The sequence below is a fragment of the Lathamus discolor genome, chromosome 1 (genome assembly GCF_037157495.1).
Source record: "Lathamus discolor isolate bLatDis1 chromosome 1, bLatDis1.hap1, whole genome shotgun sequence".
NCBI lineage: Eukaryota > Metazoa > Chordata > Aves > Psittaciformes > Psittacidae > Lathamus > Lathamus discolor.
In genome coordinates, this window is record NC_088884.1 from 119,727,620 (window position 1) to 119,740,409 (window position 12,790).

Here is a 12,790-nt window from a genome sequence, read left to right on the forward strand (position 1 = left end):
GTATTAATGAAGTTATCAGTGGTCCTTCTGCCTCACAGACTCCTTCAGACACCTGGGATTTTACTGTGCATGGAGGAAAGCCCACAACAGCCACTTACGTTCACAGTGCCCCGCCAGCAAACCTCGCCTGGAACCCTGGGAGACATGTCTGTGGTGGAGTCTGATACCTGTCCCTTTGATCCACTACGCTTGCCACAGAGCAGCCCACCTCTGAGCAGACTTTTTACATGCAAGGGACGCTGAATCCACAAAGCAGTAGCTAAAGGCAATGCTCTAATAACTATCATAGCCGCCTTTTAACAGGGCTTAGGTCACCAGGGAACCAGGACAAATTTGCTGTAATTCATTTAATATGTTTAGTCTGAGCAACATAATTTCAGCCCAATAGATGTCTAAGAAATCACTCATCAGTGTTAACTGGGAGAGGGCTATGGCAATGCCTGAGGTGTCCCCAGCCTGGGGGTGCAGGGCTTTGCTGGCTTGCCCCAGGCGGGACACAGCCACCTTTGGGGCAGCTCCAGGGTGCTGCCCCCACCCTTGCTGATCTCAGAAATGCAGCCTTCACTGCCTTGTCTCTTTTTTTTTTTTTAATTATTTATTATTTTTATTGTATTTATTTTTATAGACAATTTTTTTTAATGGGTTGGTGTTTTTTTGGGGGGGTGGGAGGTTGGTTGGTTGGGGCTTTTTTTTGTAATTAACAACTGGAACAATAAATAAGTCAGCAACTTCTGCGCAAATAGGCCAGATCAGTTCAGCTCTTGAAAACCCTGTACAAGGTTCACCTGAGTCATTGCACAACCCTTGTATGCCCACCTCATGAGCCACACACCAATTTGCACATGGGGACTTGCTGCTTGTCACCTCCCTCTGAATGCTTCAAATATGAATGCTTCTGAATCCTTCTGAATGCTTCAAATATGGTTGTTGCTGCTTCTGGGTAACCAGGAAGTTTTGGACCCCAGGAGTGGGGAATTTCCTTCTGCAGAGACAGATGAGTTAAGACAGATACAAGATACCATATCCCTGTCTAATTTATTTTGAAGTATGTACATTCCCGAACAAGGGTATTAGATGGCAAAAGCAATAAGAGCTTAATAGCTCACAGATGATGCGCGCACACACACACTTTGCAAACTCCAGCAGACAGCTGTAGCCCAGTCCCCAGCTTATGCCCCTCACTCTTTGCTTTCTTCAAAAGTTGCTCCAAGTGTGTAAAAATGCTAAGTCTTACAGCCACTCCCTTCTTCCCTTAGCCTTGGCAACTTTGCAACGTGAAATGAAACCCATCTGAAGTATCAGCAAAGCTTTTCCATTTTTGTTGAGGGTTCTTTTAATTCTAAGGCTCAGATGCCTGTTGACAGCAGATGCTCAAGTTAGAAGTCATCAATTGTCTTTATCAATTAAATGAACTTACTGCTGGGTGGGATCAAAAATAGCTTATTATTATTATTTTCACATCTCTCACTTTGCTTGCGGCATATAAAGCCAGACCTTATTTTTTGTGTCTCAGACACGCAAATTGTCAGCAATGATGTTATGAGAGCCTGATCCCAGAGTTTTGCCTGCACAGGGTTTACAGAATCAGGGTGATTTTGAAACATTTCTACTGCCTAAAAAAGCTACTTGAAGCCTGATTTCGCATGTGTTTATATCAGTTTGACATGGGCTTACCTCCACTGAACTCAGTGATGCCCTTTCATTAATTTCAGCCTTTCAGGGAGAGATCAGCTCAGCTCACCAGGTCTGCAGGCACATATGTAAATCTGACAGGCAGCATATAAGTGTAACAAAGCTCTTTTTTTCCCCTGTTTTTCCATCCACAATTGTATTCAGAAAGTCTACAAGTAACCACTACCTTGTTCAAACATATAGCAGCAATGGCTAACTTGCTTGCAGATGCCTCCTAATATCTAACCAAGCACTACAGCTGCCTATTCTAGAACAGGTTCCAAGGACATCCACCCAGCAGAGAGCAACCCCACCTTCTCATCTCCAGAAGTCCCAGCGATTTCCCACAACTCCTCGAAACAGAGAGGGAGCATAGACAAACCTTGTCCTGACTCTACTACTCCCATGAGACCAGTGCTGCTAACATAGAAACAGACAAGCCTCCTTTCCTCCAAACATGTTGGCTCTAATAATCACTTCAATTACAACTTTTTTAACATACATCTCTTATTCTAGGTCCACAAAAGTAATTATATGTAAAAAAAATCCCAACTAAAATCTCAAAACTTTGTCCTAGTGACACCAATCAGGCTGATAGAAGAAAGCATTTGAAAAAGCCCAAACAAACCAACATCGAAAGTCATGGTGCTATACAACAAAAACTGGAGGCAGTATTTTCTGCCTGCAGACAACAGCACTTAGTTTTTAAGAGAACAGCTGTGCCATGTCAGGCGCTGATTTTATCCTCTGCATCAGAGCAGGTTTCTCTGCCTTGCCCAAGTGTGAGACAAGGGGGACAGAAAATCACAAAATGGAATATATAAACCTTTAGAATCAGTTTTAAGTAATGTTAAGTTTGACGGCTTTGTAACAGTAGCAATGGAAAATTACTAAAGTGCATGATACATAGAAAAAAAATAGAACGCAGCTAGAGAACACACTGAGCATTCTGGTACAAGATTAATCGTTATAGTTGACACAGTTTTAAGAAAAACAGTCTAGAGAAACAGGACACAGGGATAAGGAGTATCTGGGAATGGCAGGTGTCCAGGATGGGCTACAGCTAAACTAACTGATAAGTAGGAGGATAGGAGGATTACTATGTCTCCGGTGCTAACGAACCAATTAAACTGGTATGAGCATCTACTGCGCATGCTCCAAAGGCTGCCAGAAGTGATGAAGATTGTTGGAAGAAGTAAATGACCCTCAGAGACCACCACCACAATTCTGTACGCATGTGGGGAACTTTCTGGAAAATGACGTAATGTATGTATGCCCTGGGACTATATAAGGACGGCTTGTGGAGCAACAGAGAGACACACGTTAGGAGGAGCTATCCCCCGTGTCTCCCGGCACCGCAATAAAGAATACCTGCTTGTCAGCTTGAAAACTTTGTTGACAAGTTTGTTCCTGGAGTTTTCTCCGAATCAAGTGTGAAGGTCCAGCTTCTCTCCAGGTCTGAGCAGTAAATGGCATTAAGCAAGGTGACTTCTGAGCAAGTGGAAATTTTGCTTGAGAGAGGACTGCAAGATTTGGGCCAAAGCTTCCATGGCCATTAGCAAATTGCTGTGAAACTGTGTTGTAAGTGCATAGGAAATCAAAAAGCATTTGGGGTTTCTTGCACACTGAACATACTACGAAACCCTGCTCAACCCTTCAGTAATGCCTACAGAAGACCCAACCCTTTCCCTCACTTTCAGCAGCCCTTTTCGTCTTTGGCTTTGAGTCTTAAAAAACATCCCCAGTCCTGGCATCCCTTGCTGCCAACAGAACTCCAAGGGAAGAACTTCAAGGGAGATCCAAACTTCAGACATGGGTATGCACCTTTGTTCCGATTCATCTCTTTCTTCATGTTCTTCCAGAAAGTACCTTGTGAAAGGACACCTGGAGTGTTTTCAGAGCAGACATTTCAAAACTTGGAAAAAGTGGACTTTATGCTCAGTATTGAACAGTTAGAGGTGGAAAAGGTCTGTGCTGCAACATTTTGTAGTAGCCATTTTCATTCTGCGTCTGGATATAATTACTTTTATGGGAAGAATATACATGGTTCACATGCTTTCAGCATCTTTGTAAGCTTTGTTCATAGTCCATAAACAAATACAAATCTCCCAACTGGGCTCTGTACATTTTTCTGGCAAAAATCAGAGATCAATATTCCCATTACCTTCCTCCTTTCAACCAAAAGTATGTTTTGAAAAGATGAGATTCACCATCCCCAGTGAGCATAAAAGTAAGCTCTTAAAAAGATAACTGCTGCTCTTAAAAAAAACAGTATTTCTTAAAAATATGCATGAAATATTTTCCTGCATTATTTCTTTTGATTAGGTATTTGATCTAGACACAAGCTGTATTTGGCAATTAATACAGAGACTACAGGCTGAATAACACAGACCTGATTGCACAAGTCTAAGAAGGATGCTCCAGCACTGAAGGGGCGAATAAATGTGGGCTTGCAGATAGAGTTTTTTTGGGTCAGAGTTTAAAGCAGCCGTGCCTGGAAATTTGATCAAGAAAAAGGGGTATCGTCACCAACCTTGAAATGCAATAGCAAGAATCTGACATCGTTGTGCAGTTCATTTTTCATAAAATTCCTCATTTTGCAAGTATCTGGCAGGCTGAAGAGAAACATGGGGATTCTAACCATGGTTTCCACTCATTTATTACTTGTCTTTGCTCGGGTGATGTCTAGAGCTGGATCATTTCTTATGTCCTCAAGAATGGATGGATCTTACTTGTTGCCAGTAATAATAAGCGGATGGTTTTAGTAGCTCATAAAAATAAGATCAGGCCTGGAGAGGAATGGTGAAGCAGCCTGACAAATCTTCTGAACAGCAAAATGAACATCAGCTCAAGTACCAGGGAAGTGGCTGTTCCAGATGATAAAAATGCTGACTTTGTCTTGTATTTGACAGTGACATACACCCAAAATGCTTCTTGAGAAAAAAAAAGGGAAATTTTAGGTGGTATATTAGGAAAAAACTTCCTGACAGTGAGGTCTACTATTCAGATGCATATCCACCCCAGTTAAATGACAGAGAGAAGCCTAATTTCTTCAATCACTTAAAACTGGACTGGAAAAAAAAACATGGGAAAATACGCTCTGAATGAAGGACTACCTTCCACTGGCAGATCTCTGATTTCTGTCATTCTTGAAAAAGTCACCACCAGTGTCATTTTGGGAGGGATGGGAGTTCGGGTGCCAAGGCTTCAAAACACCAGATCAGTCGCATCTGAAAGTGGCCAGGAAGCACGCAGGCCATGTGGTACAAGTGGACTCATCCTGATGTGATCATGGGAATCTCTCCTGAGACTAGCCCTTACGCCTGAGAACTTGGCTAAGAGGCAGCATGCAGCATTGATCAGCGTCAACATGCACCACTCACCTCCACCTCACCCAGGTGGGTACCATGTACATGGCATGACAACACAGAGTTCGGAACCTTGCGGTCAGAGTTGTTTGAGGATTGGGATGGCTTTTGCTTCTCTTTAAATCCAGGGGTTTTGGCTAAGCTTTGATTTGTTTATAGGCTTTTAAGTCTATCTGGACCTGAAGGACTTGTACAAGTCTTCACCTAATGCATCAGATGAGGGCACCTTTCCTGAATCGGTAATTAAAACCTAGTGCACACTGGAGAACCCTCTATTGAAAATGAACAGATGCCCTGCAGCTTGAACAGTCCTGTGTCGCCAGAGGGAGGAAGATTCCTGGCTAGCAAGATGACAAGCTGCCCAGGAACACTGGAAACACTGGGGAAGAGCAAAGACTACAAAAGTAATGTGCTTCCTGATGGAAAATTTGGGGTTGAGTGGAGACACCCAGACTAGGAAGAAAGCATGGGCCAACTGTGGGTACTGCCATGGCTGACTTACACAAGCCTGATAGAACAGGAGATGGTTACTGCTGAGGAAAGCGATAGAGGAAGTGAAAAAAACCCACATCGAACACATCCAGAAACCCTACTGTTCATTTAAAAGAAAGCATTTAAAAACTATGACACCCAATCACATTATTGCTTTTACAGGCAAGCTCTAGAGCTCATGCAAATCTGGTCCTGCCTGTTCCCCTGCGGAGTAAAAATAGGGAATGAGAAAGACAGACACATTTTATTCTGAAGGTTTCAATCAGTTTGGGGACTGACAATCAGTTTGGGGACTCAGCTAGTTTCCAATCCGCTAGTTAGTTCTCTGCACCACCGCTGTGACCCATCACTGTCACCCCTAATAACGGCACCTTTAGACTGCAGAAAGTGCCTTGGGGTTTTCACTGGCGAAAATGAAGGAAGCACAAAAATATTTTCAATCAGTACTGGAACAAACTTCGCATTGCACAGCTGCAGTGTAAGTGCTGTCCCCCAGAGACCCTCTAGAATTTGATTAAGGTATATGGAAACTTGACTCATGTTTTATGAACATTCATTTTCATGATACATTTTTAAAGGGACAGCATATACTTCCATCATGTGGAAGAAATGAAGGCTGTTATTTTGACAGGAATAATGTGCTTCTAGCACGCAGCAGTTTTTGACAGCAGCTGAAGAAGCAGCACAGGAGCTGTGGCATTAGTTTCTGTGGGGACTCTCAGGTGGGAGAAGCACCATGAACCATAGCAGAAATTACAGTGATTTCAGTTTCTATTTTCAAAAACAAGAATAATTTGCAGGGGCAGAAGAGCTTTAACGAGTGAGGACATGGTTTCCCAAGCCATCGTGGGATGGGGCTCTCAGGCTGCTGGACAGATCCTGCAGCCCCTAGCAAAAGCCCATATGAAAAGCTGTGATGCACTCTGGGACAGAAAATCGCATCGAAGAGGGATGTGGTCCCACCTGATTGCCCACAAAAAAGCCTATGGGCTGACATCTCACCAGCATGGGGGGAAATAAACTGATAAATTGGCAAACACATCAAAGCACATTGGGCTAACTAATAGCAATGGTGGGGAATGCCCAGCAGAGCACGTGCTTCTTCAGGCCATACTGCTGTTTGTGAGAACCACCAGTATGTGCTGCACTGGTCCCAGAGAGCAGGGACATGTGAAAACTGCCTTCCTGTAGACCTTAACATTTCTGCAGGCTGTAACTGCAAACTCGCAGGATGCTGCAGCAAGAACAGGCTCTGCCCTGCTCAATAGCTGAGCCCCAGGGAAGCCAGGGGGGCTATCAGAGATTTACACCCCTGGTGAATAAACCCCATTGTTTGCAGAAAGATGGTTATTGTCTGAAAGACACACTTTGCTAAAACATCATTATCGCAGCAGGAACTTTCTCCATCTGTTTTTATGTAAATAATTTCAAAGTGTATGATTTATGTAATGGATTTTGTTTGAATTAGTTTTCACCAGTGAAAGAAGGATAAAGATTTTCTTTTATATTACACAGCTGGTTTTAGTTCTTCTTAGCATCCGATACTTTTATTATTTATATACAAATTCCTTTACTGCAAGAGATTTATTACTTATAGTAATCTTGCATGGTGTGAATCTCTTATAGCTCATTCATTTGGTCTTTCATGTGACTAGACTGGAGATAGAATGAAAATGGGGACATCTAAATCTGGTAAATATTATGGGGTGGTTTGTCAGGAGTCATGCCTGCTGTCTCTTTTACAATATCCCAGCATCTTATGTGCATCACTCAAAGAATAAAATAACTAGTTAGTTCAAACAGAGCAGCAGAACTGAATGATTTCATACATCAAAATCCCTCAGAGATGTTGAAAATTGTGAGGTTTAAGAGATGAAGGCTGTTGTTATTGCACAGCCAGACCCCTAAACCAACAGGTGCTAATGCAAATAGTAAGTAACTGCAGGAGCTAGTTTGGAAAATGCACTAATGCTGAACACAAAGCTGCATGGGTCTAACTGAGAGATTGTTTTGAGTACAGCAAAGTTTTGTTAGGCAACAGAAACAACAGCAAATTTGGCTTGATTTCCTGGGTCATTTGGGTCCAGAAGATAGGAGGAAGGGAATTATTTATGTAATTATAATTTTGTCAATTTTGTCAACTTCAGAATGAAACATTTTGGTGCTTTTGTTCTGAAGCAACATTACTTTTAGAACTGTTATTTGATTTAGAGAGCTCAATAACATTTTTGCTTCAGTCTTCATTGGCAAGTGCTCCAGCCACACTGCTCATGTCACAGAAGGCAAAGGCAGGGACTGAGAGGATGGAGAACTGCCCACTGTTGGAGAAGATCAGGTCTGAGACCATCTAAGGACCTGAAGGTGCACAAGCCCATGGGACATGACAGAAGTCATACAAGTTTAACTTGCACCTATTGATGCTTCTTTGTATTACACTAAATTATTGCCCCTCCATCTATAGGGATACCCCCACAAGATTTTATTGCCTGACTGAAGAGTCTATTTGGTATATATCACAATAATAGCATTCATAAATGAAGTGTGTGAGGGGCAAGGGGGAAAATGTTAAACAAGCACTGCAGAGCTACAGCAGCAGGGCAGCACCATTTAAAGTGCTTTAGAGATTGAAAAGAGTAAGCAATTTCTAGGTATCACCTGCACTGATCTCTTTACAAATAAGCAAGAGTAGTGAGACAAACAGCTAGAGAGAAGGTGGCATGACATAGAAAACCGATTTCATTTCAGTCCCAGATCTGGCTGTGCAGGCGATGGATTGCAGCAGGGAAGAGTGAGGCTGAGGACGACAAACTGGTGCTCTCATGCATAAAGATGAAGTCCATGGAGTATCTCTGCTGGCATTTCACATGTAATGGCAAGGAGGGAATCCTCAGCTCAGTCCTTGGAAGCCTCTAGACTTCTTGCTGTGTATAACCTCATTGCTGCCCAAGATAAAAACCTGTCTCCAAAAGCCCTGTCCCTACAGCGGTCTGGGGAATAAGATATGGCAGCTTCATCTGATTCCACCCCTACACGTGGAGCACAGGGTCACTGAGAACCATAAGGTATGCAGCTCCATTTCCACTTTGGGCTACTTCATTTCAGTCTCGGATTTTAAGTAGACAGATTAAACACTATTAACACAGTCCAGACAGAGTAAAAAGTACAAAGATGAGCAAAATACAAGCAATAGTAGAGATAAAGAAGAGAGGTAGGAATTGTTTCTGGGCAGCGTCTGTTACCTTTGTCTGCTAAAAAGCCTTGTCAGCTATATTGGTTTACTATATAGACACACTGTATGTACCTTCAGTTTTAAATGCTTTTTTCAAACACATGAGTAGGCATTTATTGATATATTTTATCCTGATTTAAAAAAAATAGGATTGTGGGGGTTTTTTTTCTTTTTTTTTTTTTTTTTTTTTTTTTAAGTGGGAGATGGAGTTAAGCTTCCAGTTTCTTTTTGTTTCCTCTACTTGCAGCCTTTAAAAATTGAGTACTTTGACTCTAAAGCAGCCACTGGGGATCAGTGGATAAGTGCATAGGTGGATTTGCCTAAAGAGTTACTGCACTATTGCAAGAAGGCCAGCATCAAGTTATGTTGGACATAAAACTGGGGAGGTAGGATGACTTTATTTACTTATGGTATATGTTTCATTATTGTACAGCTCCCCTGCTTATGGGGAAGATTTTTAATCTCAGCTTCTATCAGCTGCTGCAGCATAAAGGACTTAAAAATACACAGGACTTCCTGAGGTCTCCTTTAAGTTACAAATAAATCAGAGAACGTCTGGTTTTTAAGAATTAATTTCATTCCTTGTCTGTCCTCAGTATTGCCACAAGAAATTGTGTTTTCCTCAAACTGTTGTTTTATCCATCACATTTGTAATACTCCTTATAGGTCTGCTTCTATTCTACACACCAGCCATTAACCATTGTCTGCACATATTTGATAGCTGGTACCCAAAATTCAGTCGGTCCCCACCAGCTGACTCCATCCTCTAAATCGTGTGGCGTAGAGAGCTTCAAGCTCTAAACTAGAGGGCAGAACAAGCAAGATGCCCCTCAGAACAAGATGATAACTTCCAGTACTAACCTTTGCAAACCTAAGAGCGAGGCCGCATGGGCTGGAGCACCATCTGCTGGCATCCTCTCAGCTGACTGCTTGCATCCAGGCGCCGCATGTTTCGATTGCTCCCACACATCCCCGGGCACTACAGCTTATTGCCCCTAAGGGACACGCGGTGGTCAGGGATCCTCGCTCCCACTTCCCCTGCTGGGCATTGGCCATTGCAGCTGCAGGAAGGGGAAGGAGTGTCAGCTTCCTCTTCTGCCTAAGGTTGGCAGGAGCCCAGGGGACTGCAAGACCAGGGGTCCAGCCTTGCCACCATGCTTCCCAGCCGTGCATCCATTGGGGATGCCTGGGGTGCACAGCCGGTGCAGATACACACCCGAGGCACCTCTCACCTGACAGCCTCATAGGGCTGCACACCCCCCAGATCCCCAAGACCATGACCCAAGCATGAGGAATCTCACAGCCACTGCTGGATCTTGCTTCTGCTGGAGGCAAGCATCTTAGCAAAAACAGTCACTTGTTTCAGTGTGATCGCTTTCCCAAACACAACATTTTTTGCTTTCTGGGTACCACTGACCTTGCCTGAGGCTGTCCCTAAACAGAAGGGAATAGATTTTTGCAAGGTTGATTGGCTGCCAAGAAAATTAAATATGTTTATTTTTTTCTCAGCATGTTACCGTAAGTATTCTCCCTGTAAAGCATCCTTTCACTGTTTGTCTTCTTAGCTGTCAGAGGATATTCACATATGTTCCCTTTCCCCACAAGCTGCTGCAAGCTCAATTTGTGTACGGCTTTCTTGCCACAGGCATTCCACAGAGGACAGAAGGGCCAAGGCAGCTGTGGAGAAATCCTGGCTCACGTCGAGCATCTACAGGTGCCAAAAGCAACTTTTTGCATGGCCACATTTTATATTTAATAGTCACCAGATCAAATGCACAAACACTGGAGAGAGTGCGGAGGAGAGATTAGCAAGAATGATCTCAAAAATGTGACCAAACAAGGCCAAACAAACTGAGACTGCTCAGGATACCCTTGAGATGCAAAGACCAAGAAAGGGGAAAGTAACTACCCCATCACGCTGCAAGGAGAAGCAACATGTTGTTCCCTGTGTCCCTGGGAATAGACCAAGGTGTAGAGGGCTCAGCTTAACATGGAAAAGGTTCCAATCAGACATTTTGGAGACCTTGCAATAGGACAGGTAGCACAGCACAGTTGTGCATAGAATCTCTAAAGCCAGGACCAAGTACAGCTTTTCTCAAGAATGAGGAAGGTACAGCTGACCTTGTTCCAGTGTGCAGGGATGGATCTTGAAATCTTTTTCCAGCTGTGCAAGTCTTAGTTTCCTAAGAGCAAACTCATGCATCCCTGCCACAGTCTTCCCTGGAGGAAATACGTCTGTTTTCTCAGAGGCACAGCTTAGGTGTCTGGCGAACAAGAGAGAAGCTATGTATGAAGTTATGGAGCAGATGAAAGTGGATATCCAGAACTCCAGGCTTAAAATTACATGCAGAAATTATGCCCAAATTTTACTGTAGCCTCTTAAACATTTTTTCTCCCACTTTGGAGCTGAAGTTCAGTCGTCTCTAGCACAGTCTCATGAATAAAGTTAATGAAGATCAGGCCAATGTCTAAGCATGCCCAGTGTCTCCTAATGTCTTAGGGCCCAGTTGTATTATTATGCATTATTCCTGTACACATTCTCAACCTGCTAAACTATGTCTATTAGAAAAGCTTAGGGGCTATTTTAGACTCCAACAGGCAGACAGAAAATTTGCCATGTTAAAGTAGACAATAAGGACTCTTTGTCTGAGTAAAACTGAGAATTCCCATGATCAACGACTTGATGTAAGAGGAAGGGGAAAGCAAGGAAATTTTTAAGGAAAGATAGCCGTCTGAATGCAGGACTAAGTTTCAAATGTTTGTGACTAGCATCGGTGCACTTAATAGAAATCATGCTAATATGCAAATGTTTTCAATTCAGCTACTATCTTTTCATATTTTATTTGTTTATTTAGTCATGGTGTTAACAGTAAAAATATCTTTTCAGCACAGTGCCTTTGGGGATATTAAAGAAAGTTCCTTTATTATTTCAGGCAGCTCCTTATAATAGCGTATGTGTTTTATATAGATGCAGCAGATCAGCAAAAGCATTCCCTCACAAGACATAGAAATCCAGCATTTTGCATTTTGCACTCATGAAAATGGGCTAACAGGAAAAGAGGAAGAAAGACACAGGCCAGCAAGCTAGGAAAAATCCTACAGTCAAGCACCTCAAAGAGCCAAATACTCAAGCCTCTTTTAAATCAGGTCCTCCTAACTCGTCTTCTAGATCGCAGTATGTAACTAACACCAACTTACGCTCTCAGCTGTTTGGATATAAGTCTAGAAGAAAACTGAATAATTCAGCTTTGCATTTCACTCTGCATGCTGAACCCCATGTATCCTTCGAACGTGTCTCTGGCCGAGGGTTAAATTTTAGTTTGCATTTTAAAGTATATTTGGTGGTGAGTGAAAAACCCAAGGAGAAAAAAACATATAGGGATGTGGGGAGGGACTCTTCATCAGGGACTGTAGTGACAGGACAAGGGGGAACGGGTTAAAACTTAAACAGGGGAAGTTTAGATTGGATATAAGGAGGAAATTCTTTCCTGTTAGGGTGGTGAGGCACTGGAATGGGTTGCCCAGGGAGGTTGTGAGTGCTCCCTCCCTGGCGGTGTTCAAGGCCAGGTTGGATGAAGCCTTGTGTGAGGTGTCCCTGCCCATGGTAGGGGGGCTGGAACTGGATGATCTTGAGGTCCTTTCCAACCCTAACTATTCTATGATCCTATGATTCTATGATTGCTATAACCACGTTTTTAAAAACGTAGTCTATTTGAAACTGCCCTGAATGCCATAGAGGTAGATTAACCCAGCCAGTGAAGTAGGTGAATATGCTACATGAGGCTGATTTGCTCATACATTTAAGATAATTCATTGTACAATGCTATCGATATGTGTAAGAAAAATAAATGGTAGGGAGTTTCTTCCAAGTCTATTACATACATCCATGTGTAGATGTATACAAGCAAAATGTGGATGAACTCAGTGATCGCCAAGTTGGCAGCATGAGAAAGCTTCTTTGTTATGACTGTACTCAACTTAGGGACATTTTCTTCTGGATAAGGAAAGTCTCTGATGATGAATAATTTCT